Below are 27,201 nucleotides of genomic sequence, written 5' to 3'. Positions count from 1 at the left end.
CAAAGATCCTTAGAATAGTATCTGTTTCGAGAACTTGAATAAGAGCAATTTCTATTGCAATTTGTGTAATTACTTCTATTTGAGTTTGATCTTGAATAGTTATTTCGATACTGATTATTTTAACTATTTGATCTGCTATATCTACTTTGTAAATGATTTTGTAACATTTTTCTATCTGAGGATCATCCGCGAAAATTATTCCGATAAGAAGATGTTGTCTGTAATTCTTGCAGCTATTTGTAATCGGTTTTGCCTAGCCATTGTTACTTTGAATCGTTTTGTTTGGCAGTTTTTGATTGTTGTTTATGTATTGGTAAAAAATTTTAATTGGTCTCTTTGTTTTTGTGGTCTATTTTCGTTATCCTGTTCCTTTTGTCTGCATTCAGCAATGCTACGTCCATATCTACAACAAAAATTGCACCGTTTTTTGAAACATGGTTTGGCTGTGCAATTTGCATTTTTTTCTGAGTGATTTTTTCTGCTTACTCAGTGTAAGAATCTTGGATATTATTAACATGTGAATTTGTTGTCTGAAGGTTGTTTAAAGATTGTAGTTTTAAATTTTCTGTTTTGTTTCTAAATTCATAGTGATTTTAGCTTATTTTAGTTTGTCTACATGTTTACAAATACCTAAGTCGAGTTCTCGAATTGATGATGGATGTGATGTTTTCTTTTTTTTTGCAATTTTGCTTAATTGTGGTGTTGAAGTCATCATGAAGACTCAGTATTTTAGTTTTTTATTTGTTTTTTTTATCTTTTTTCTGTAGTTATGTGCATTGAAAGAGTTTGCTTTTCTTACTAGAGTTTCAATTCATTTTGCGAGTTGTTATAGTGTTTCGTTAGGGAATCTACAAATTTCGTTACATAGCACTCTTCGGTGATAATTATTTCTTTCTGAATCCAACAATTTTGTCTCGTTTTTGTGTTTTTTCGGACTGCAAGTGAGGTTCAAAAATATCTGATTGATAAATTTCATTTGGTTGGTTAATATCATTCCAATTAATTTTTCTTGGACTATCATAATAGCTTTGTTGGTTTTGGTTGAAATAGTCTTCACCCTCAGAAAAGAAGGACTCATTTCTTGTTATTTTTTTTGGTAAATTTGTTTTGATGAAAAAATCAATAATTTTCACAACGGTCTGTTGTAGTTCTTTGTTGTTCGAGTGATTGTGGAAATGGTTGTGTTTTTTGTGACTCTGTTCTTCTGATTGAGTTTGGGAGCGTGTGTAAGAAGGTTTTGTCTTCGGTCTACTTATATTATTGTTTGCCAAAAGATCTGAAAAAAAATCGTGATCAGATAAATTATTTCTGTTTGGAGGTTTTTGTCTGTTTGCTTGTTCTGGTTTAGTTTTTGGACTGTATGTTTGGTAATCGATTTGTGAAATTTTTTTGACAACAGCTGGGTTTACTGTTCATTTAAAAGCTGTTTGTGGAAACGAATTACATTTATTATGTGGTTTTGTAAGTGTTCAGTGAATAAGAGAAATACTCTGTTGTGTTGTCGTGATTATTGTTTCAAGTACTTCTTCGTTTATAAAAGCTGATGGGGTTTGGATATCTTGTTGTGTAAGATTTTAGTTGTGTGTTTATGAAATTTGTGTTCAAATTGTATTTTTTTTGTTCCATAGTTGATCACTGCGCTAGAATTGAAAAGTGTTGCGTCAATATTGAGTTGAGTGAATAGTTTTTGTGTGCAGAAACAGTGGCGATTGCTGCTTTTGAAATAATGGTATTGTTTGAGGTGGTAATTCATTTGATTCTTTTGGTTGTAATAAAGATATATAACTATAAACAATAGACAAAACATTATTTGTGAAAATTGAATTTGCTCTTCGTGAACTTTGCTGTTGAGTTTTTAAATACATTTTGTGAATCTATGTCATCTGCTTGTAATTGATGCAGTGTTTGGTTTGTTCGTAACGGTAAGATTTCAATAGGGAATATCCCGTAATATAACGGACTTTTAGATGCTTTTTTTGTAGAAGTCAGGTATTTGTCTTCTAATTCTTACTTCGAGAAATTCCTGTTTGCATGCGCAATTTCCTTTTTTGAATAAATTTGCAATTAAGCTTTGACAAAATTGTGCTTTTTTGAGTGGGATCGCTTTGTGAATGGATGACAATAGGAAGTACAGAGTTACTATCGAAATTATCGTTGTATTTAACCTTTTTTTGTATCTTAGTACAAATACTGTATAACTTTCGATATGTCCTACTGGCTGATTCCAATTATATGTTCATACTGGTTAAGGAAAGTTAGATTTTCAATTCTGCATTTACCTTTAATGATGATGGTTGTGTGGATTCTAAGAAAAAAATTTTGATCAGTTTTTGGGTTAATTTAATCTATTGAATCTTTTAGGTCCTGAAATTTTTGTACTGAAGCGATATTTAGCTCTGAAGGTGCGTTACGTGTTTTTGAAATTCTTCAGTTAAAATTTTTTTTTTAATTTTACTTTTTTTGCGTTTTTCATGTTTGTATTTTTGATCTAATGTATCTTATACTTTGTCTTTACGAAAGCGATCGTGGGGTACTTTTATTTGCTTACTACTTAAATTATCTCTTAACATATAGTTTAAGATAAGGAAAGCAATTTTCAGGAGTTAGAAATTTATTTCTTAAAAAATTAGTTCTGACGGTTTTTGTGTAGTTATCTTAACTTGAGGCATAAGTGGTCGAGGTTGACGGGTTGGAAAGAAAGAGAGTGTATCGATTCTTTAGAACGAAGTTTGCTTTCTCGTGGCTAAGTTTCAATTTAAGAAAACTTACTTAATCTCACTGAGGTTTTTGTTGTGTTAGGTTACATATTCCTTTTAAATAATGCTCGACAATTTGTCTTTTGAAATTTATTTCTGGGAATTCTGCTTTACATGGGCTAATTCCATGTTCAAATAAAAATTTGGTTAGATTATTTCAAAATTGTACTTGTCCTCTATCATCAGTGAGGGAGTTGATGAGTAATGGAAAAACAGAGTTTTCGTTTTGGCTTTCGTCTCTTTGACTTTCACTCATTTTTTCGTTTTATGAACGTTAGTGCGTAATAGTCAATGTGTCTGATTGGTTGATTCCAATTGTATAGACGTACTGCTTTATTTTTGTGTATCTTTTTTATTCTTCCTTTTCCTTGTTTTGATGAATGCGATGTGGCTTCTCGGAAATGTGAGTCGGAAAAATATATTTGATCATGGACGGGGTAGTTTTTATTTATTGTTTCTTTTAGTGTGTAAAGTGCTTCTAAATTACTAACTTCTGATTCGGAAACTGCGTTTCTTCGCTTTGAAAATCTTTTTTGTGTAATTTGTTTTTGTTTGCTTAGAATTTTTCTTTTTATTGTTTGTCGTTTTGTTCGAATGTATCCAATTGTTTGTTTGTGCGGGGTGATTACGAGATCGTATGTTTCGTTGTTTATTTCACAATTGTGTAGTACGATTGTTTGTTTATTTCCTAAATTGTTCAGTGACATAAGTTTTAGAATGAAGGATGCAAGGTTGTTATTAGTAGTTTTAATACCCTAGAATGTTAGTCCTTACGATTGTTTGGTTAGCCTAACTTGGGTCTTTTTTTCAGGGTTGGAGAGAAAAGTATATATCGATTCCGGAGAGTGATTGTCATTTTCTCGTGACTAGTCTATTTTAAGGTATTAACTTACTTAATCTTTTGTTCAAGGGATTGTTGTATTGATTGTGTTCAAGGGTTGGAGAATTGTAAGTCGGTCCACAGTGCTCAGGTATAGTTAGAGCGCAAGTAGTTCGTTAGATACTATTTTAAACTTACTAAGATTTGACTATCCCGGGTCTTATAAGAGGAGGGGTTAAGTGAAGGATGAATAACCGAAGTTCTTCACTGTTTAGCCTAATTTGAATGGTTAGTGTTTGGAAAATTTCTATTAGTCCTGGGTCTTTTGAAAAGGTTGGAGAGTGAATCGACGTTTGAGGTCGTTAGACATTTGATAATTGGGTGGGGGAGAACAAAATTGTTCTATATGATCCAAGGATAAGCATGATCAGGATAAAAAGCTTAATGGTACAACATTGCTTAAGTTAAATTTTTAATTGCAATCCAAGGAAAACGTTGATGTTCTTTTTTAAAATTGAATAAGTTAAATAGAAATAAAAATTAGGATAGGCCCTTAAAAAAATTCAAGTTCAATTGGTAGAAAAGTTTAGTATTTTATGATTTTAGTGGTTTTATGATTGCTGTTATGTTTAGGTGATGAAGATGGAGATGACAGGATGATTTGTCTATACTAATAATTCATGATCATGCTTACTAATTTTTTTTTTTTCAATAAATATATTATTCAGATATCTTTTTTGAATTCTACTGCAGTTTTGGAGGAATCGATCGATTTGAGATGTTTTACAAGCTTTATTGTACAATAGTAGTTTTGATTTAGCGCCTGAAATGATCATTGAAGATTATTCTTCAAGGATTTTATGTTTGCGAATGAAAATCTTAATTCATTCGTAGTAAAATTCTAACGATAAAAGCTTGTGTTGGCTTTTGTCGTACAGCCAGGAAATTTAGTGTGAAATTTCTCCGTAGTCGTAGATCGTCTCTTGTCCGAGGTCTTCTTCTAATACTGGGTAGTTCTTGTTTTTTAGGGAATAGTGGCTATGATCTATTGAGTCGTAGAGACATTTCGAGACATGTTTTGTCTAATTCTAATCTATCTTGTCAGTTCTAAGCTAAGGTCGTTTGTTTTTTAAGGTCTTATACGAGACTTACGGTCGAACCAGATGAGTTATGTACTGAGGTCTAACTCATAGAGTAATTTCGGATAGGGTACACCGTCTGCTCGTCACGCTATCTTTTTTTCGGCCGGATATATTCGTGCAACTGCTAAGTATAATACCGATCCTAATCTTACTCTTATATCTTCTAGTCTCAGGGTGTTGAACTAGTCTCTGCTTGGCTCAATAGATCTAGAGTATACTGGTTTATTGCGATTGCTAAAAGTCTCTTGGAGAGGTAACTAATTTCTAATTTAAATTCAAATCTATCTGGTGCTGAAATTACAAGTAATTTCAGCACTTACAAATAAGTGGTTTGTTAGTTAGATGGATCATGATTGGTTAAAATTAAATATTTTATAGTAATAAAATGTCTAACTTATAACCAACAACAAAATGTAGTTTAGATCTGGTTCCAAAAGTTTTATAATATTTGATTTTGCTCATGAATCAATCGAAAAACCAATTTCAAGTCTGGTGGTTGAAAATTTTTACTTTTCGGGCTTTCTAAAAAGAGTGGGGTTGTTGTCCAAGTTCTTATTTTTGTTGGTTGTTTTCAACTTGGTAGTCTTGTTATACTTTGTTCATGTTTGAGTTAGTTTCAACAACGTTTGGAGTACAGTTTTTCAAACATTATGGTTGTTACTTGTTTCTACAATAATAAGTTTGCATTGTTTTGGTTATAATTCGAATCAATAGCTGTTTCGTAATGTTTTCATTTTGAAGCTTTTACCAAATACCTAAGTCGAGTTTTCGAATTGATGATGGATGTGATGTTTTTTTTGCAATTTTGCGTAATTGTGGTGTTGAAGTCATCATGAAGACTTAGTATTTTAGTTTTTCTGTAGTTATGTGCATTGAACGAATTTGCTTTTCTTACTAGAGTTTCAATTCATTTTGCGAGTTGTAATAGTGTTTCGTTAGGGAATCTACAAATTTCGTTACATAGCACTCTTCGGTGATAATTGTTTCTTTCTGAATCCAACAATTTTGTCTCGTTTTTGTGTTTTTTTCGGACTGCAAGTAAGGTTCAAAAATATCTGATTGATAAATATCATTTGCTTGGTTAATATTATTCCAATTAATTTTTCTTGGACTATCATAATAGGTTGGTTTTGGTTAAAAAATTCTTCACCCTCAGAAAAGAGTGACTCATTTCTTGTTAATTGTTTTTTGTTAAATTTTTGTTCTGATGAAAAAATCAATAATTTTCACAACGGTCTGTTGTAGTTCTTTGTTGTTCGAGTGATTGTGGAAATGGTTGTGTTTTTGGTAACTCTGTTCTTGTGATTGAGTTTGGGAGCGTGTGTAAGAAGGTTTTGTCTTTAGTCTACTTATATTATTGTTTGCCAAAAAATCTGAAAAAAAATCGCGATCAGATAAATTATTTCTGTTTGGAGGTTTTTGTCTGTTTGCTTGTTCTGGTTTAGTTTTTGGTCTATATGTTTGGTAATCCATTTATGAAATTTTTTTGAAAACAACTGGGTTTACTGTTCATTTAAAAGCTGTTTGTGGAAACGAATTACCTTTATTATGTGGTTTTGTAAGTGTTCAGTGAATAGGAGAAATACTCTGTTGTGTTGTCGTGATTATTGTTTCAAGTACTTCTTCAGTTATAGAAGCTGATGTTTTGATTAGCTTAACCTGAGTATTTTTGTTCAGGGTTGGAGAGAAAAGTATATTGATTCCGAAGAATGATTTTTATTTTCTCATGGCTAGTCCAAGTTAAGGTGTTAACTTATTTAATCTTACTTAGGGGTTTGATTCGTGATCCAGGGTTGAAGAATAGTAAGTCGATCCACAAAATTAAAACACATGAAGATCGTTATAAAAAAAAATATGATAGTTTTAGTCTGGGTCAGCTAATAGGAGGGACTGAATTGAAGGATGAGTAATCGTCGTTCTTCACTGTTTATCCTAAATATAGTGGTTAGTTTTCAAAAATTTCTAAAGGTTGTGTGTTTCACATGGGGTTTGGAGTTTCAGGTCGTTAGACACTCTCAATTACGAGGTGACGAGAACAAAAATGCGCTGAATGATCCAAGCGAAGCCCTAATGATCAAGTGCAATGAGTTAAAGGAAACTTTAAGTTAAGGTTAATTTTATAGAACCAAGGAAAACCTTGATGATCTAGTTTTAAAGGAAAAAGAAAAACTGAGTTCCTGTGAAGCAAGAAACTCTTTGAATAGATAATAAATTTAACTTTAATAATTTTAATTTAATTTTTTTCACTAACTATTTTTTTGTTTTTCATTTCAAAGAAACTTTAATTTTACTAAAGTTTTCTATTTTTATTTACTGCAGGTGTTGATGAAAAGAACGACTTGTGTATTTTACTATCAGTCGTTATTAGTGTAATAAGAAGTACCTTTGAAGCACCAAGAAATTGTATTGAAGATAATTTAATCTTTTTTTTCAACTAAAACTATTTTCAAGTCAAGGATGAAAATCTAAAGCAGGAAGAATTCTGAAAGCATATAATTTTTGCGGTTTAAGTCGTATTAACACGAAGTGACTTAACCGTTGTTCAACCGATGTTCACGTGGTGATCTGGTCCTTTGTTCGATACCTGATTGTTCTCATATTGTTGAAAAATTGGCGTAGAGAGATTTTTATTAATTTGTCCATTCCATCTAATATTTTGCAATTTTGCAATTTTTGTCTTTTTTCTGATTCTAATTTGATGAATCTAAATTAGTTAGGTCTTGTTCGAGACATTTTGTTGCACCTGATGAGTTAATGAGTTAAAGTCAGAAGTGTCTTTCTCAAAGAGTAAACTCAGATAATTTTAATCATATTTTCGGTCGGATAGATTCGTGCAACGTCTTAGTCTCATACTAATCTTTAATTTTACTCGTGTATCCTCTAGTGTCATTAGATTTAGTGTATACTGGTAATTACGAGTGACGTTATGGAGCTAGTCCAAAAGGAGAACAATTGTAATCTAAAATTTTTTCAAATTGTTCTGGTGCTGACACTACAAAAAGTTTCAGCACTACAAGTAATTGTCAGTGTTAGTGATGGAAAATGATTTGTTAGTTAGTCAAGTTTTATATGGATAGCTTTTCCAATAGTATCATTAGATGTAGATATTAGTTTGGAAGTGGTTCCAAAGTCGTCATAGTTTTTCAATCAAAAACACCAAAAGTGAAAAACAAAAGTTTGAGGAAACGAAAACAAAATATCTATTCATCATTATTAGTTTTGATTTCAGCTTGTTTTTAGATACTATTTTTCTCCAAAATGTCTCTTAATCAGAACCAATAGCATGTATGCTTAAATTTGATTAAAGCTGGCTACCTCTGATTCAGGTCTAACGGAAAAATTGAACAGTTATTAGACTATCCAAAAATGCAGAGGATTGGTTTTTTTTGAACATACCTTTTGGCTACCTTAAATCTAGTATCTAGACATAAAAAGTACGATAAACATAGCATTTGAATAAGCTCTCTCCGGAAAGTTTGGCATTGATAGGTTTCAAATAAATCCTCTGTGAAACTGAAAAATTGGATTCAAAGAGTCAGTGTGAAACACCAAGTTTAGGAGAAATGCCACCGGAACGCAGATTGTGCTTGTTTTGCTTTTACAAGTCAGAAAAACACAAGCAAAATTTCTGGCTGTTTTGAACATTAACATTTAGAAGATGAAAATCACTTGGAGCATCTAAGGCAGATGTTGATTTTCGATAATGAAAAACTGTATTTTTTTTTACTGAATTTTCTTTATCTTCATTAAATTTAGTCAACTGTTTATGAGCGCAATTTCCTCATACCCTTTTTACAGAAAGCAAAAGTTTCAGATGCTATAGTTTTTGATCTACATCACTACGGTACGCAAAGTGTGACAAAGTTTTTGGTTCTTTTTAGCAAAGCTTTGGTCGTAAAAGTTTTGATCTTTAAATTTCCTTCCAGTTCTTATGTTGCTTTTTTTGTTTGTTTCTTTGCTCTGAAAATCTTTTAAATTGTATATATCTGCAATTTTCAATTTTCTCATTTTTAGTAATAATCTTTTGCTAGTTGTTTTTGCGGTAGCTTTCTAATTCGTTCGGTCATTTTTGTAGAGATCTTCACACTAGAGTTACTCTTATAAATAATTGTGTCGGAGTGAATGTCGGAGCGAATCTTGTGTCGGAGAGTATATCGACGTTTTAGGTCGTTAGACGCTCTTAATTATGAGGTGAGGAGAACAAAGTTGCGCTGAAAGATCCAAGAGAAGCCTTAATGATCAATTACAATGAGTTAATTGAAAATTTATTTTAGGGTTAAATTTATAAAACCAAGGAAAACCTTGATGATCTACTTTTAAAGAAAATGAAGTTTATCAAAAGAAAGGATTACTCTTTAGGTAATTTTAAATAAAATGTTTAAGTTAAAGGAAATTTATAAATTTGAGGTGTTCAATCGATATTCACGTGGTGATCTGGTTTTTTCTTCGATATCTGGTGGTTCTCGTATTGTTGAAGAATGGCGTAGGTTGGTTTAGACATAGAGAGATTTTTATCAATTTTTCTATTCCGTCTAACATTTTGCAATTTTGCAGTTTTTGTCTTTTTTCTTACTCTAATTTGATGACACTAAGTCAGTTAGGTCTTTTTCGAGACGTTTTGTTGCACTTGATGAGTTAAAGCCAGAAGTAGTTTTCGCAAAGAGCAAATTGAGATAGAATACATCGTCTGTTCGTTGCGCTATCTTGTTTTCGGTCGGATATATTCGTGCAACTTCTTAGTCTAATGCCATTCTTAATCTTACTTTTGTATCTTCTATTCTCAATAGATGTAGTGTATACTGGTAATTGCGAGTGACGTTATGGAGCTAGTCCAAAACGAGAACAACTGTAATCTTAAATTTTTTTCAAATTGTTCTCGTGCTGACACTACAAAAAGGTCAGCACTACAAATAATTTTCAGTGTTAGTGATGAAATATGGTTTGTTGTTTAGTAATATTTTTCATGGATACTTTTCCCAATAGTATAATTGGATGTAAATGTTAGTTTAGAACTAATTCCATAGTCGTCCTAGTTTTTTACTTGAAAATATCAAAATTCAAAAACAAAAGTTTAAGGAAACGAAAACAAAAATTCTATTCATCATCATTAGTTTCAATTTCAGCTTGTTTTTAGTTCTTTTTTTTCTCTGAAATATCTCTGAATCAGAACCAATAGCATATATGCTTAATTTTGGTTCCAAGCTGGCTACCTCTGACTCATGTCAAACGGAAAAATTGAACAGTTATTAGACTATCCATAAATGCAGAGGATTGGTTTTTTGTTGAACTTACTTTTGGAGGACCTTAAATCTTGTATTTAGAAATAAATAGCACGTTTAACACAGCGTTTGAAAAAGCTCTCTCTGAAAATTTCGGCCCTGATAGGTTTCAGATTTTTTCTCTCTGTGTGAAATGGCAGTTTTAACTGAAATGCCACCGTAATCCAGATTGTGCTAGTTTTGAATTAACAAGTCAGAAAACCAATAGCTAATTTTCTCTCTGTTTTGAGCATTAACGTTTAGAAGACGAAAATCATACACTTTTCTCAAAAAGCAAAAGTTTCAGATGCTGTACTTTTTGATCTAGATTACGACAAAAAGCAAAGTGTGACAAAATGTTTGGTTTTTTTTAGTAAAATTTTTGGTCGTAAAACTTTTGATCTTTAATTTTCATTCCAAATTTTAGCTTGCTTTTTTTTGTTTCTTTGCTCTGAGAAATCTTTTAAATTGTATATATCTGCAATTTTCAATTTTCTCAATTTTAGTAAAGATCTTCTGCAAGTTGTTTTTGCGGAAGCGTTCATTTTCGTTCGGTCATTTTTACTTTACTAAAACTTTTGATCTTTAATTTTCATTCCAAATTTTAGCTTGCTTTTTTTTGTTTCTTTGCTCTGAGAAATCTTTTAAATTGTATATATCTGCAATTTTCAACTTTCTCAATTTTAGTAAAGATCTTCTGCAAGTTGTTTTCGCGGAAGCGTTCATTTTCGTTCGGTCATCTACTAGTGCTACTCTTATAAACAATTGTGTCGGAGTCAGAGGTCCCAACTTCTAGCTGTTAGTAATTTAAGGAGAGGTTTCTATGAATGTCTTGTTAAGCATAGTCTCTATTTGTGTACAATTTTTAAATCTTTTTTACCAAGGGTTCAACCTTTTAATTTCTTGATTGTGTCTCTCTCTCAAAACTTTTTTTTTCATTTTGTGTTTGGCAAAGTGTGACAAAATGTTTGGTTCTTTTTAGTAAAATTTTTGGTCGTAAAACTTTTGATCTTTAATTTTCATTCCAAATTTTAGCTTGCTTTTTTTGTTTCTTTGCTCTGAGAAATCTTTTAAATTGTATATATCTGCAATTTTCAATTTTCTCAATTTTAGTAAAGATCTTCTGCAAGTTGTTTTCGCGGAAGCGTTCATTTTCGTTCGGTCATCTACTAGTGCTACTCTTATAAACAATTGTGTCGGAGTCAGAGGTCCCAACTTCTAGCTGTTAGTAATTTAAGGAGAGGTTTCTATGAATGTCTTGTTAAGCATAGTCTCTATTTGTGTACAATTTTTTAATCTTTTTTACCAGTGGTTCAACCTTTTAATTTCTTGATTGTGTCTCTCTCTCAAAACTTTTTTTTTTCATTTTGTGTTTGGCAAAGTGTGACAAAATGTTTGGTTCTTTTTAGTAAAATTTTTGGTCGTAAAACTTTTGATCTTTAATTTTCATTCCAAATTTTAGCTTGCTTTTTTTTGTTTCTTTGCTCTGAGAAATCTTTTAAATTGTATATATCTGCAATTTTCAATTTTCTCATTTTTAGTAAAGATCTTCTGCAAGTTGTTTTCGCGGAAGCGTTCATTTTTGTTCGGTCATCTACTAGTGCTACTCTTATAAACAATTGTGTCGGAGTCAGAGGTCCCAACTTCTAGCTGTTAGTAATTTAAGGAGATGTTTCTATGAATGTCTTGTTAAGCATAGTCTCTATTTGTGTACAATTTTTAAATCTTTTTTACCAGTGGTTCAACCTTTTAATTTCTTGATTGTGTCTCTCTCTCAAAACTTTTTTTTTTCATTTTGTGTTTGGCAAAGTGTGACAAAATGTTTGGTTCTTTTTAGTAAAATTTTTGGTCGTAAAACTTTTGATCTTTAATTTTCATTCCAAATTTTAGCTTGCTTTTTTTTGTTTCTTTGCTCTGAGAAATCTTTTAAATTGTATATATCTGCAATTTTCAATTTTCTCAATTTTAGTAAAGATCTTCTGCAAGTTGTTTTCGCGGAAGCGTTCATTTTTGTTCGGTCATCTACTAGTGCTACTCTTATAAACAATTGTGTCGGAGTCAGAGGTCCCAACTTCTAGCTGTTAGTAATTTAAGGAGAGGTTTCTATGAATGTCTTGTTAAGCATAGTCTCTATTTGTGTACAATTTTTAAATCTTTTTTACCAGTGGTTCAACCTTTTAATTTCTTGATTGTGTCTCTCTCTCAAAACTTTTTTTTTCATTTTGTGTTTCATTCATTTTCTTTAAAAAATTTTTGAGTTCCGATTTGAAAGAAAAATTTACCCAGTTTAGTCTGAGTTCAATTTGGTTTTGGTACCCTGAGATTTTCCCATACAAGTGGTTGGTATCGTAGTGTTAGCTAGATGCGTTGGTTATTTAAGCTTAGCTTTAATTCCGTCTTCCAACTGGCTTAAGAAAAATTTGAGCTAAATTATTTGAGCTAAAGCGAGCTAAATTATGATAAAATAGTTTGACAATGTAGACTTTTAATTATTCTCTACTTTTTTGGTGGCGAGTTACGTTGAGTTTATTGAAAAAAGTGCCTTAAAAAGTGCCTTAAAGCTTAATTATATTATTTTTTTACTGTTGATAAAACTCACTGCAATTTGATTAATTTACAGTTTGCAGTCTCGTGAAAAATTTCTACGAAGTGTTACAATGTTTCAATTTTTTTCGGATTTTAAGTTTTTTTCCTAGAAACTAAAGACGAAATCTAACAACAAACACTGATACACACGGGTCAAATTGGTAAAAAAAAAACATTAAAAGTTAATTAGTGGGAATTATTACTGAGGGTCGGGTTGGTTTCAAAAAGCTCGTTGAAAATGTTATTTTTAATTGGTTGTGAGTGCATTAAATGTTTTGCAAGCACTTTGATGAAAACTTTAGTAGGTAAAAGTGGCCAAAGAAGACCTAGTGCGCGGATGATGTGAACTTATTCAGCAGTGGCAGAAAAGCATGTTTAGTTTTCTGTATCAGGTTATGAAGCTGTTGTTCATAATAGTGTTTTGAATGTTCTGTAGAAAGGGTATGTCTATAGGTTGGATGAACTCATGTGCGACAAAAATGGGGTGGAAGTCTTCAATAGGAAAGTTGTTCTTGATGGACAAAATAGACACATTTAGCGGAGAGGATCGTAAAATGTGAAGTTAAGAAAATGGGTTGAGGTAGATGTAGCGGTGTTGCGGGTTTCAGGATGAGGAGCTATTCAGAAAAGGATGTTGAATGAAGCGGTGATATGCGTGCCTGTGAAACAGCCTCGTTTTCAGCTTAATTAATGCGAGCAGATGATATCACACTCTTAAGGATTGAGGAAGTTAAGAGTTACTTGGAAGTGATCGAATATTACTAGAAAAAAATTCGTATGCTTTGGTGTTTCGTAGTGTATGGTCGGCTGCGTGAGCGAAATTTATATTACTGCTATATAAATCAACTTTGTAATCAGTTTTAATGAAAAATTTCTCGGTTAGTTGGGAATTTACTGCCAGATCTGTGTCAAAATTTCCATGTAGCGGATGACTGTGTGGTCATAGTTCGTGATAAAGATCTAGTTAGACTTGCGTGTGATGAAGCGTTTAAGTACTTTTTGTTGTTCAATATTAGTAAATTGGTTAAAAAATAGTGCAGTAGTGAGTTGTTGAATAATTTTGTCAGAAAAATTAACTTCATCGTCGTTTTTTATTGGTGTTTTGTTATAGGATTAGAAAAATTGTAAAAATATAACCAGTAGGAGAAATGATTTGAAAGATAATTTCGTCGATATAGGTGTTACGTTGGCTCTGGGCTTCGTATTATAAGAAGGATATAGAGGAAAGAATGTAAATTTTTCAGTTAAAGAATAGGTGTTTTAGTATGGCGGGGATGGTTACTTAGGATTAGCCGTGATGAGCGAATGAGTAAATATCTTATTGGTTTAGTCGAGTACTTTCTTTTCAAAAGGATTCGTTGTGCACGAGTGGGTGCGTTGCGAATGATGTGGATGATCCTGAAGGTGAAGCGGAGTGCGTTACTTGATCGAATGTGGGTTGATGGCTAGTTTTGTGAAGCTGTTGTCGGCTATAATTAAAATTATCGAGGTCATGCTCAAGCTGGTTACCAGTCATGGGGCTGGGATTTTTGGGCATACAACTGGAAAAAGAGGAAAGAATGAGAGAAGTGTCGGTGAGGGAAGAGCCGGACGTAGAGGGTACCACGGGAGTGGGATAGTTATTGGGGAAAAAAGTAATGAAAAGAATTTCGTCAGGTGTATCAAGAAGGGGGATACATAGAGTGTTGTGGGTATCAAAAACAGTTTTTATGGAACCATCAAAGTTGTCTCGTGAATTTTGACTTTTGTGCGGATTGCGCAACTATTGTATAAATTTTTAACAAAAGAGAAAAGAAATGATTTAAAGTTAAGCTTTGCGTATATTGCTTAGGTGCCATACGATGTAAAATGCCAAACTTATATTACTGGAAGCTAAAAAAACTGAACGTAACAATTGATGAGAGATCTTATGGGCCGTGTTTTTCTCCGTTGAGATAAATCTAATTTATAACTTCTTTAGAATATCAACTGTAGTCTTGTTTGTAGACATCTGAAAAACCGGCCGCATATACGTTTTTCTTAGATTTTGATTTATTGATTGTCAATGGAACGTGGACATTTTTGTAACAGGTGCTTGAAATTGTTGAGTTCGTATGTAAGCTGTACTTCTGATTTAGAGTTTATCTCTGCGGATTGTAAATCTCTATTAGAATTTAGGGCTATTGCAAAAATGGTTTTGGGTGAAAGTTTCTTTAAAAAGGGCATGGAGGTGGGGTAGGGTTTGAGAAGGTAAATTTTGTTATCGCTGGGTTAAATTGTACTGAATAATGGCTTCATTATGACCCAGAGGGATAGCGGTATCTCAACAATATGTCTGTCGTGACAGTTTACCGGCAAAATAAACTTTTTTTGTAGAATATTGGTGTTCCTTGATAGCATCTTTGGTCTTCGACTACATAAAGTGGTGAGCCATTTTGGAGCCTGAGCAGTACCAAAAGAAGTTTCTTTCAGAGTCAGAAAACTTTGAGCGATTGTTTGAAGTAGGTCTCCTGCAAAGGCTTTTTTAAATACCGTATCTCAAACAACTCTACTGATAGTATTGTCGACATAACGAGATGAATGGCATAATACGTTGCGCCAAATTATATGTTATTCATTTGTGATAATTCTTGTAGTCGTGTGCTGCTATAATTTTCTGGTAGCAAACTTCCCCCAAAATTTTTGTTGATTTTATTTAATTTGAGTGGCATGTAGGATTTCTCATCTTCTCTGTTCAAAATGGATGAGATATGGGAGTTGGAAAAATGAGATACGGGAGTTCGAAAAATTTATTCCGATACTGCAGGCTAATTTTCTAATTCCATCTCAAAGTCTTTTTGAAACTGATGAATCTACTTTTTATTCTAGACAGGTTCCCATGAGGGTTTATGTCTGATTTTAGTATGAATAGCTGTAAATCGTTATTTGGTATAGGTTCATTAAAATAGTTTTTTGTGTAATTTTATCACTCCTGCATGAAGTTTAGCTAAATAAAAAATTGTACATGTGTCTTTTCGAAACCAAACAATGGTTTTCTCGGTGCAAGCAGTGGGGTCGCAATAGCCCTCGTCATTCTTAAAAGATAGTTTGACTTATTAAAATAATTTTAGGTCATGTTTTGAATCGTGTGTTAGTTGAGCTTTTCAAAATGGATGTTCTTATCGTCAAAAAATTTGCCATCAAAAAAAACTTTCCGGCTATCCTGAATTTTTTGTATTAGCTATGCAATTTCATGAATGTTTTATTACAATAACAGATTTCCAGTTTTGATCAAGGATGTCGTATTTTAAACGTCCATGGGATTTTTTCATTTAAAAGTACATGACCTTTATGTTGAAAAATTGTGCTTGATGTTTCGAATCTGAAAAACTTTTGAATTTTTTTTAAATTGCTTTTTGGTGTTATCAACTTTAAACATTTTAGTACTTTTCACAATCTCCGGGGTTAAGATATAATAGTATTTTAATGATAGTAGAAAATGATAGTAGGATTTGTGATTGAGTCTGGTATGATTTAATTTTGAAATTTGGGAACAATGTACTTTAAGTTCAGAAAAATTGCCAATGAATTTGTAACCTGCACGGGCCTTTGAATGAAATGTTGCAACATTTTTATTTGATTCGACTGCTTCTGGTTCTGATTAACATTGTTTAGGTTAGGTTTTTTGCGTATATTTGCAGTATTTTTTATCATCTTCGCAATCGTATTGAATTATGAGGAGGTCTTCTTGTACTGTTCGGGGAGAAAGATTGTTGTGAGTTGTCGGTTCAGAAGAGGTAAAAGTAATTAAGATAGTCCTGAAAAAATAAACTTGTAATTGGATTGTAGATTTTTTTGCAGCCTATTATCTTCTTAGTGTATCATTCAGTTTGTAAATCAGTTTTGTGCATAAAAATGGCGGAAATATAGATTGAAAAATAACTTCTGGCTGTCATTAAGGAAATTAGTGATGTACCAGGTTATTTTTCTTTTTTTGTTAATTCCAACATTTTGCGATAGTATTTGAATGTTGTGTTCTTGGTTATCTTTTGGTACAACGTGTCTGTTTCTTTAGTCTGTTTAAGGTTGCAATTGTGTAGTCGGCTGCTGTTCAGGTTTTGTTCAAAGAAAGGCGGTGGTGCTACAAATGAGGTGGTGCTAGTCGAATGGGGCTTGCTGGTAATTTTTAGTTCTTGCTATCTATTGTTGAAATGATGTGCAACGTGTTTTGAAAAATTCTTAAAGGACGATATACTTGCTACTGAAGTTGTTGATGGGGAAAAAATGTATCTGGCAAGGACAAAAAAAAGATTCTGAAAAAAATAATCGGTTCGTTGAAGAAGTTTGATTTGTCTTGGGTAAATGTATAATTGATCCGATTTGGAAGACTGTGTGAATAGGTTGGAGGATTGAATGATTTTTCTCTAATCTGGTCAGAAATCGGTGTCAAACCCAAGTAATCAGTTAGAAGGTTTGGTGTAATGTGTCGAGCAATGAAACAATTTTATATACCGATGTTTACTTTGCATTGTATTGCTTCTTATTGCCTCAAGAGGATTTAATATTGGTTTGAAGCTATGCTGAATTAACCTCGTGGTGTGGTAAGAGTTTTGTTTCGTCGTGGTTGAACTTACCCATGGTTGATTCTACTACTTGGGTTTTGATTTTGACTTCGTTGTCTAGTTCGATTTGATTGTTGTAATGGTGGGTAAATCATATATGTGGTTCACCTAAAGTTGACAATGAGTTTAGTGGTTCTAGTAATGGCGCTTGTCTTTATTGAAAGGTATATGGGTTTTCTACGTATGATAGACGAGCAGATGGTTGAGGCTGTTTTGATTGACTTGATGCAGGCGTTGAATGTGGATTTTGAGATAAAATGGTAGAAGGGGAACAATTGATTTTTTTTTATATTTTTCATTAAAAACTATAATCGGATTGCCAAAACATATGCTAAAAATGTTTTTTAAGATGTTAATAAAGGGTAAAAACGAAGGAGGCTATTAAAATTAGGAAAAAGACAAAATGGTAGGAGGTTTTTCTTATTCAATAGATTTTTATCAGTTAGTAGAAAAGATATTTATTATCGCACCTAGTTAGGTTGCTGATGGTTTAGAAAAAATAAGTGTATATTTGATTTTAAAAATGCAAAGTGCAAACTGAACCCAAAAAAATTATGGTAATGATTATTCTGAATTCTAAAAAACAACCACTAGTGGAAAAAACCAAACAATTAAGATGTTTTCTGAGATTTGTACGAAAATTAAATTAATTGTTTAAAGAAGTTGAACAATTGAAATTTTAGATCGCGTTCGAAAAAAAGTTGATTTCCGATATTTTTTTTGATTTTTTGTTCAAAGTTTTATTGAGTGGGGTTTAAGTGTTTATTGATTGGGTGGATTGGGTATGAGAAGGCTTTGGTGAAAGAAAGCCTGGAGTTCTGGGTATTCGGTTGTTAATTCTTGTTTTAAATTTTGGGTTGATCAGGGTCTTTTGTGGGGTAGGTTGTCTGGAATTTTGGGTATAAGAATGCTAATTTGAGATAATCAGTTTTTTTGTGGGGTAGGTTGTCATTAGGCTGATTGATCTCATGAAGTTTTCGCTTTAGGCTAATTTGTTTCTGTTCTTTTGGTGTTTTATCGAATCCTATTTTTTTTGCAAAATTGTTGATTTTGCACTGATTGATGGGAGATGGTTGTAACTTTTTTAATATCAAATTCAAGTAAGTTAAGGGTATTGCTTATTTTGACCTGAAGGTCTCTGAGTTAGAGTTCTAGTTCTAGTCTAGTTCAAGTTGCAGCTAGGCTAAAAATAGCAGTGGCGTTGAATAAAGAGTGAGATTAATCCAACTGATATGATTAGTTAAGTTTGGATGAAAATTTCTAAGAAGTAGAAACAATGAATTTTTCTAGATAGGAGATTAAAAATGGCTACAACACAATTTTTGATTAGTGTTTACGTTTGTGAGGGATTTATGTTGCCTGTTCGAAGCTGTTCAAAGAGTGTATTAAATGTCTGGATGGTTAACGGATTTCTACTTTTTTGATGTTCTAGATTGAGGTACAAGAAAAATATAGTCGCTTCTTGGTTGGTTTCCATACAAGGTGGTTGGCGTTGTTAGGATTTTTTTTCGATATTAAATTTTTGTCTTGTTACTTTCAATTTTTCGTTCTGTAGTGGTGGGATCTTTAAAAAGTTTATCTGGTAATTTTTGCTTTAATTTAGTTGAAGGTTGAAGTAAAATATCAAGTAATTGAAGATCGTTGTTTTTTGAAGTGCTTTAACATGTAGAGTCCAGTGGAAGAGTATAACTGTGTTAGCTCAAGAAGAGCATGTTTCTTGGGATAAACTGCTGAAGGATAACTTCTGTGTCGGGTTAATTTTTTTTTCTTTTTTTATTCTGGTCAATAAAATTGCACATTGCATCTGTGGGTTTTTCTATATGTTGGAACTCTCTGAAACCTTTTTTGTTTCTTAAAGTTTTGAATCAGTGAGAAAATTCTCATTTTCAATCTTGAAAATGAGATTGATTGTTTTGTCTTTGTAATAGTTTCTTTGCATTTTTTGACAAGTTTCATGGGGTTTTTACTTCTGTCTAAAAACAATTCTATGTGGGTACCGCAGTCTGATTTAAAAAATTACCGCTGATATATTATGTGCTAAATTAATTTAAATTGGGTTTTTCTTGGTTGACAATGTCATACATTTTATGAGGAGTTTCCAGTGAACATTATTGATTTATTTGGTTTCTGGTTCATCCAAACCTTTTTGTGCATTTTTGAGAGCTATAATTTAATGAAAATAAATTCACAAATCCACGTCTCTTGACCATTTAATGTTTTTTTTTCATCCAGCTTTAACTATACATCGGAGGTATTCTTGTCCTGAACGGTTTGTGTGTTTAACTTGTCTGTTTATTCGTGTAGCATGTGATGTTCTTGATTTGTGTTTATTATTACATAAAAGATATAGTGTAATTATTTCATGATTACTAAATTCTGTTCTGTTGTAGGTAACAACGACTTCAGGTAATCCAAGTTTTGCAACAACCCAATGTTTAGAAAGATTTGTTTAAGCACAGAATCCAATGCAGCGGGGAACGAGACTAAGTTAAACATAGTGTGGAACTGTTTGTGAAATGACCATGAAGTATGAGTCTTTTTCGCAAGAAAACGATTCGAGGATTTTTGTATCAAAAGAAATCTTATGGTTGAAATATCAATTTTGTCCTTGAAATTCTTGTTTGTCTCCAAACTGTCTTTGAGGCGGTAAAAGTTTGTTTAGTTGGGAGATTATTTATTAATTGCAAAGTACTTTAAACCAAGTTTGGGATTTTGAACGTTTGTTTAAAATATGATATCTTTTCCCAATCCGATTATTCGTTTCGTATTTGAAAAAAAGGATGTGAGGAATGCCATTCAAATTAGTTTTAGTGGCATGCGTGATACTTTTGTATCTGTGTAAGGAGAATCTAATAATTCTGTGTTTTCATTTTTTTGTTTGTTAAACTTTTGGAAATATCTGGGTAATGTTTTTTTTCCCGAAATTCGTGATATCGGCTTTTTCGCGTTGAACTTTCTCTTTGAGTGAAGAAAATTCAAGAGGCGAAAGTCGAGTTTGATCTTTTGAAATTTTTGGGGGGATCTGTTGTCATATTAACTGAACAGGGCAGGAAAAGATTTTGGATTTTTGACTTGATACAGAAATGTTGTCAATTGGTTTTTTTTTTCAAATCAAACAATTTGATTATTGTATAGTTTTTGGTAGTGTCTGATGGTCCTGTTAAATTCAGTTTTTTTAACAAATCTTCTGTTTCTGTAAAAAAATGATTTATTCAAATGTTGGTTTCGTTTGATGTTTCTTACGGTGTTTTTTATCCGTGAGGAAAGTGGTGTATGTATAATTGGATTTTTTCCTGTTGAATCAAAACCAAAAAGGTTGTTTTCAAAATGGCAGTTTTTGGTTGAATGTTGGGTTTGCTATCACAGTCAATTTTTACCTTCTAACTGTGCTGGTGTTTCATGTTTAGCAAGAAAGGATTTTTTTTTTGAGATATTTCTACTGTATTCCTTCGTGTAGGTAATTCTGCTGGCGTGTTTCTAAGTAGTGTGTCTGATAAAGCACAATTTTTAATTGCTGTCCAAGTATGCGTCTGTTTGAATCTTTCCTTTACAAAAATCTACTAACTCTATAATTAGGGTTAGTTTTTTGTGTTAAGAGAAAGATAATAGTTTGTATTTGGACATAAAACTGTTAGAAGTTTTTGTTCAAGGATTAAAAATTCATATTGTATGAGATTCTATAATTTTCTCTGCACTTTTTCGTTTGTGCAGAGATTCGTTATTCTGCTTGCGTAAAAGTCTTGCGTGTGCTGATACTAAATTCTTTGTATTTCATCCTTCATTCGGTTGTCAAAATTATGCGCCGATTCCAAAGTTGGTTGCGTCGCACATAGATGTATAGATTCTATTTGTAATTTGACGTAATTTTTTGTCCTATATCTTGTTTTGCCTGTAACATCATCTAAGTATGTGATTATGTTTTAACTTGAGATTTGTGGTCGAGAGTTTTTACTCATATATTAAGAAAAAAATGCTGGATCTTTTAAAATGCCATATAATAACTCTGATAATATCACACTGTTGGTTTTCAATGACGAATTATGTTAAGCTAGGGGTATTTGGTTGTATGTGCTAATCATATCTGCTCATGTATAGTTTTGTCTCTTTATTTTTGGAGAGAATTACCTGTAGTGGTGCGATGGACCAATTACATTTTGAATCATCGTTTCGAAAAATTAAGTATCTTGCGTAAATACTATCTTGAGTGCTTCGCCTTTTGCTAGTATAATGACAAGGTTATTACGCGTAATTTCTTTTGAATATTCTTCCTTGTGTACTGGCTTTACCTATTTTGTGAACCTTGTTGTGAATTGCGTATATCTAGAGATCAGCCACGAAATTGTTAGTAAAGGGTGATTGTGATCTGCTATTACTAAAGCTAGGTGGAAGTTGTTTTCCGGAGCTATTATTGCTTTGAATATTTGTGTTTGGCAAACTTTGATATTTCATCTTGTATTGGTAAAACTATTTAATTGTTTTTTTTTGTTTCGATGGTCAATTTGGCTTTTCTTGTTCTTTTTGAATACTTTCAGCATTGTTGTGTCCGTATCTCCGGTAATAATTACACAATCTTTCAAAGGAGGGTTTTGTCTCAAAATGCGGTCTCTTTTTTTTGTTCAATAGGGACCTATGTAATAATTTAGATAAAATTTTCGTAGTCTCGATGACTTTTTTGGTGTGATGTAGTAGTCCGACTTTTATTGACATACTGGATTTTCGATTTTTCTGTTTCTTACCATTGAACCGATTTTTCAAGTTGTTCTAATTTGTCATAAAATTATGTGAAAATCTATATCCGGTTTGCAATTTGATGGTAAATATTTGGCATTTTGTTTGCTTTTTTCTTAATTGTGGTAATAACGGCATCATTTTCTGTCATTTTTGCAGGTTCTGTCATTTTTGTATTTTGTAATGATGTGAATTACGTGAGTAAGTTTTTTGTTACATGCAAATTTTTGTTGTTGTTTGTTTTGACATTTTTGAAAGTTCTTGTGCAAATCGTTACTAGTCGGATTTCGTTTCTAAGGGTAGGACAGAAAATTTTTTTGGTTGCATCGTCGATTTTTGTTTGTTTCAGTGCCGTACGTCTATGATTCCAACTTTGATGCGCTGTTGTATTATTAGGTTCTGTGCCTACTTTTAATCTTAGGTTAGCTGCAACAACGTCTAAATATTACTCTTTTAGGTATCTAGGGTCTGTCCCTGTGAAATACATAAGTGATTTGATCGATGTTACAGATAATCCACGCTGAGGTATCGATTCGTTGTCGTTTGAAACGAATCTGCTGTATCAGGTATTGTTTGAAAACTTTTTGTAAGTATTGGGCTAATGGAATTTCATTTCGAATTGATTCTGGTTGATAGCAATGAGTCTGATATCGTGATTTTATGCAAGGGCCTGGTTGTTCAAATTTTTTTCTGATAAGATGTTTTAGTTTTGTTTGTTGTGGTCTTGATGAATTTGTAAAGTGTTCAAAAAATCTGTTCCATTGCAGTTTTTGTTAATTATTTGTTCGTTGACTCTTTTGGAAGTTTTCTACATCTTCCGAGTAATGTGGTTGGTTTCTTTTGAACTGTCTATTAGCTGAACTACATTTGTTTTGTTGGAAAAATCGATAGATAAAATCGATCTCTTTTGATCAGCTTTTACAGAACGAGTTATTGTGTTTCATAGTGTTTGCTGATTATAAATATGTTTTTGAGACTGGGACTATGTAATATCAACTTGCATGCTATGGGATTGCTAATTTTGTTGATTGTACAAAAATTATAATTCTGATTATCAAAATGGTTTTCATTTAAATTTTTTATTCAAAAAAAGGACGTTTTTTAGTTAGTGGTCTGTATGATTGATAACCCATCCGAGTATATATAGAAATAATTGTTGGTATAACTGTTGATTGTTTTGTTGTTTGTGGCAACGGATTATTTTTGTGGTGTCGTGATTGTTGTATGTATATGTGCAATTTTTCGTTCTGTTTGTTGCAGGTATCCCTTCAACTATTTTTTTTTCATTCACGAAATGTGATGGTGTTTGACTATTCTGTTGAATTAGGTTTGCAGTTCCATTTAGAGTGTCAAGTATATTCGTAAAAATTGAGTTTAGACTGCTATTCAATGGTCATTCATAAAAGATGTTGTTGTAATTTGAAGATGTGGTATCTAGTGTTAATGTAGCTACTCTTATGCAGTTTTCATGTACTGAAATACTTTCAACTGCTGCACTGGAGATAACTTTTGATTATTGAAAAACAAGTCTTGATATCTTTAAAATTTTAAATTTTTTTCGGGCTTAGGCAATCAAATCTAAATTAAGTTGAAAGTGATCCATAAGAAACCATGCTAGTATTCTTTGTAATTCAATTTTCACGATTTGTGAAATCTCTGTATTTTGCGGATTGATTCTAAAATTGCGGAAACAGAATAACTTTCCTTACTACTTTTTAGTGCCGAAGTGTTTGTAGTTATGATAAAAAAATGTTTGATTGGTATTTAATTTTGAAACATAACATTAAATGCTGGCGAATAAATCATTTGTGAATATTGAGCTTGCTTTTTGTAAGTTTTGATGTTGAGTAATTTTGATAACACCCGTAAAATTTTTAAGAAATCTAATTTGTTTTCATCTGTTTGATTTCGAAGTGGTGATATTTGGTTGATTGGATTCGGTCGTAAGAACTCATTAGTGAATGTACCTAAAATAAGCTCATGTTGCTGCTACCCGACAAGCAGTTATATAAAACTTATCTTCTTAATTTTCCTTCTGGAAAACTTTTGAAACAAATTTACTATCAAGTTACGGCAAAATTGGACTTGTCCATTTTATGGCCAATTTATTGTATCAATGACAAATGGGAGTAATTGTCAAAACTTTTGTCGTTTTGAACTTTTTTTTGTTTTGTATAACGGTTAGTGTATAGTTTTCAATGTGTTTTTTTGGTTTTTTTTGTTACATATTCTTACTGGTTTTCGTTTATAAGTGTTTTTTACTCTGTGTTTTCCTTTTTGTTCATAATGCTGTTGTAGTTTCAAATTCGGAAAAATATCGATGATTGTCAACCGGTTCGTTTTTGTCGTGTTTTTATCTCCAAGCATTTCAATTTGTTGTATGGTTGTTCAGCGTTTTGTATTCTGCAAAAACGAGAATTTATATTTTGATTCTTTTTAGAAACTATAGATTTTTGTTTTGTTTGCTTTTTTGATGTGATATAGTCTGATTTTAGTTTGTTTGGTGTAATAACAAGGTCGTATCTAGAATCTTAATTGGCCAATTAAAAAAATTGCTTGCTTAGTTCCCAAACTAACTTTTGATATGAGTGGTAGGATGATTGATGCAAAACCCAGACCTCAAGTTATTTTTCTTAAACTGTTGGTTCTTACAATTTTTGTGAGCTTATTCTTATCTTTGGGGTAAATTATTGTGGCAAGATATGCTAAGGGGAGGTTATATCAACTCGTTAGAATGATTTTTTAATGCTCTCAAACAAATGTGACGTTCTTTACTTTTAAGTAAAATTAGTTTTACTTGAAAGGAGTTTGATTTGAGGTCAGTGGTTGGAGAATTGTAAAGCAATCCAAGAGGTTTTGGTATAATTAGAATACAAGTTTGAGGCTAGGTACTAAAATAGATCTTACTAGTTCTAAAATTTTTTCTAGATCAATTAAAATGTAGGTTTCAAGTGAAAGATGAGAAACCGAAGTTACGCTTTTTAGTTGAATCTGAAAGGTTAGTTGGTTTGAAAAACTCATCTATAAGTTGGTCATGTAAAAGGGTTGGGAAGCGAATTGATGTTTGAGGGTGTTAGACATTATTTTAAGAGGTTAGGAGAAGATTATTAGGTGATCCAAGGAAAACCTTGAGCCCATAAATTTTTAAGTTCGAAAGAAATTTTTGAATGAAGATTTAGGATCTATAAAAAAGATTTACGTTTAGAGATCTAAGACTAGCCTTGCCGATCTAGTTTTAACTGAATAAAGTTAAGGTTTACTTTGAACAAGCAGAGGCCACGACAAACTAATGAAAATTCAATGATTTAAGGATGTGTAGAGATCCAAGAAAGGTCTTGACGATCTTGAAATGAGTTTCAGTTGGTCGTTTAAAATTGTTGTTGTTTGATTCAGGCGAAGAGGAACATTAACAAAAAACAACCGTCCACGTGAAGCAAAAAACTTTATATAGTTTTTTTAAAGTATTGAAATTTTTTTTTATAAACAAATTTTTTAAAATATTTTTTTTTTCATTAACTTTTAAAGTTTTCTACAAAGTTACAGGTTTGAAGTTTTTAGGTTTAAGAAGGTTTTGTCGTTGGCTAGGTAATTATATATGATAAGAAATATGCATTGCAATAAAACAAATGGCTTCGAAAACGAATTTACAGCTCGCTATATTTATTGCAGTCCATTTGAGGAATGGAAATTTACTGCATAATCAAATTTGTAAATGAATCATCGTTGTAGTCGTGCTGTTTTTTAGATTCGATTTGTCAATTTGTTGCTTGTTTCTGATCTAATTTGTCTATTCTATATTTGTATTTTCTAAGGTCTGCTCGAGTTTTGTTTGGTCGCATCAAATGAGTTTAAGTCCGGGGTGGCTTTCTCATAGAGTAATCATGAATAAATTCACCGTCTGCTTGTCACGTTATCATTATTAGACCTGATAATTTCGTGTAGCTTCGTAGTCTAAAACCAATCCTAGTCCTTCTCATATATTTCCTTTGCTCAATAGATCTTATAAACTGGTATTCTGAGAGGTTAAAGGAAAAGCAACTGTAAATTTTTTTTTCTATCTGGCTGAAACTATAAATAGTTTCAGCCTTACAAACTATTGTAGGTTTTAGTCAAGGATCATGATTGGTTAGTTCTAAGTATTTTACAGTAATAGTTATCAAGAATGTAATTGTATATATTAAATATTTAGTTACAACTGTTTCCTATGGGCTCTTTTGACTACCGACATAACCGGCGAGTTTTTACATGGCTATTTTTTAATCAATTTAAACAATTTCAAAAAAGATACTTTCTGTCCAAAACGGCCATAGCTATCGCAATGGTTTTTTGCCAAACCTCCTAAAATTAACTTTACTATTTTATTAACTTCCAATTAAGCTTGCAATCAAATCAAAATAACGGATTAAAATTTTAAATACCGGCGTAAATTACTAATCTAGGGTTCTTTGACTCAAATTATGAAAAAACTTAAAAGTAAACTTATCAAAAATTATATTATTTTTACTCATTAAAAAGTTTTGATATACAAATCATATTACCACAAAAATGATGATAAAACTGGAATGCAAAGTAGAATCATGTCTCATCGTGGTTAAGCACACCTCCAACATGAACTTCATGTAGAATATGTTAAACGATAAATTGAAGTTGACCTAAAAGCAAAAAAGTGACACTAATTGGACAAAATTAAGCGCTATACTCGGACTTACCCTCTATGATGCATATTTTGTTGCTAATTTTTGGACAAAAAAATCTAAATTCCAACTGAGTTTTTTAAAAGCTAAAGAGCAAACGATTAGATGTACACTATATGAAGTTATCAAAACTTGAGCTAGAAAACTTTTCAAAAGACTCAGGTTTTTTTTTTATCTGCATCTATGTTTTGCAATGGCATGAAATTTTTCTTGAAAAAAATTTTACTCTCTCAAATGCTTATGTTCTAGAACTCAATAGTAATTCTAATCGTCTGCGTAAAAAATTTAAAACTCAATTAGAAATTGTTCAAATTGAAAATAAAAACAGTCTTTTATGTGATTAGAACCCTAATTTTACACTTGATAAGTTTTGCGCTCCTAAATTCTTACGTTCTCTACGAATGTTTTTGATCGTATCTTTTTTCATTCAGCGTGTAAGCACCGACCAAATAAAGTTGCCTATACTTATGTTTTCATTTCTCATACCAATAAGCACTAATGAGTTTGAAATTTTCCGTAAATTTTGCGATTTTAGCTCACTGCCTCTCTCACAGTATCCAAAAACATCAAAAAAGAACACTGTTTCGCGTCATAGACTACCAATTCGCCTTTTTCGGAAACAGAACTTACTTTTGTC

The sequence above is a fragment of the Symsagittifera roscoffensis genome, chromosome 5 (genome assembly GCF_963678635.1).
Source record: "Symsagittifera roscoffensis chromosome 5, txSymRosc1.1, whole genome shotgun sequence".
Taxonomy (NCBI): Eukaryota; Metazoa; Xenacoelomorpha; order Acoela; family Convolutidae; genus Symsagittifera; species Symsagittifera roscoffensis.
The sequence above is the reverse complement of the archived record's forward strand: the minus strand, read 5'-3'. Positions refer to the sequence as shown.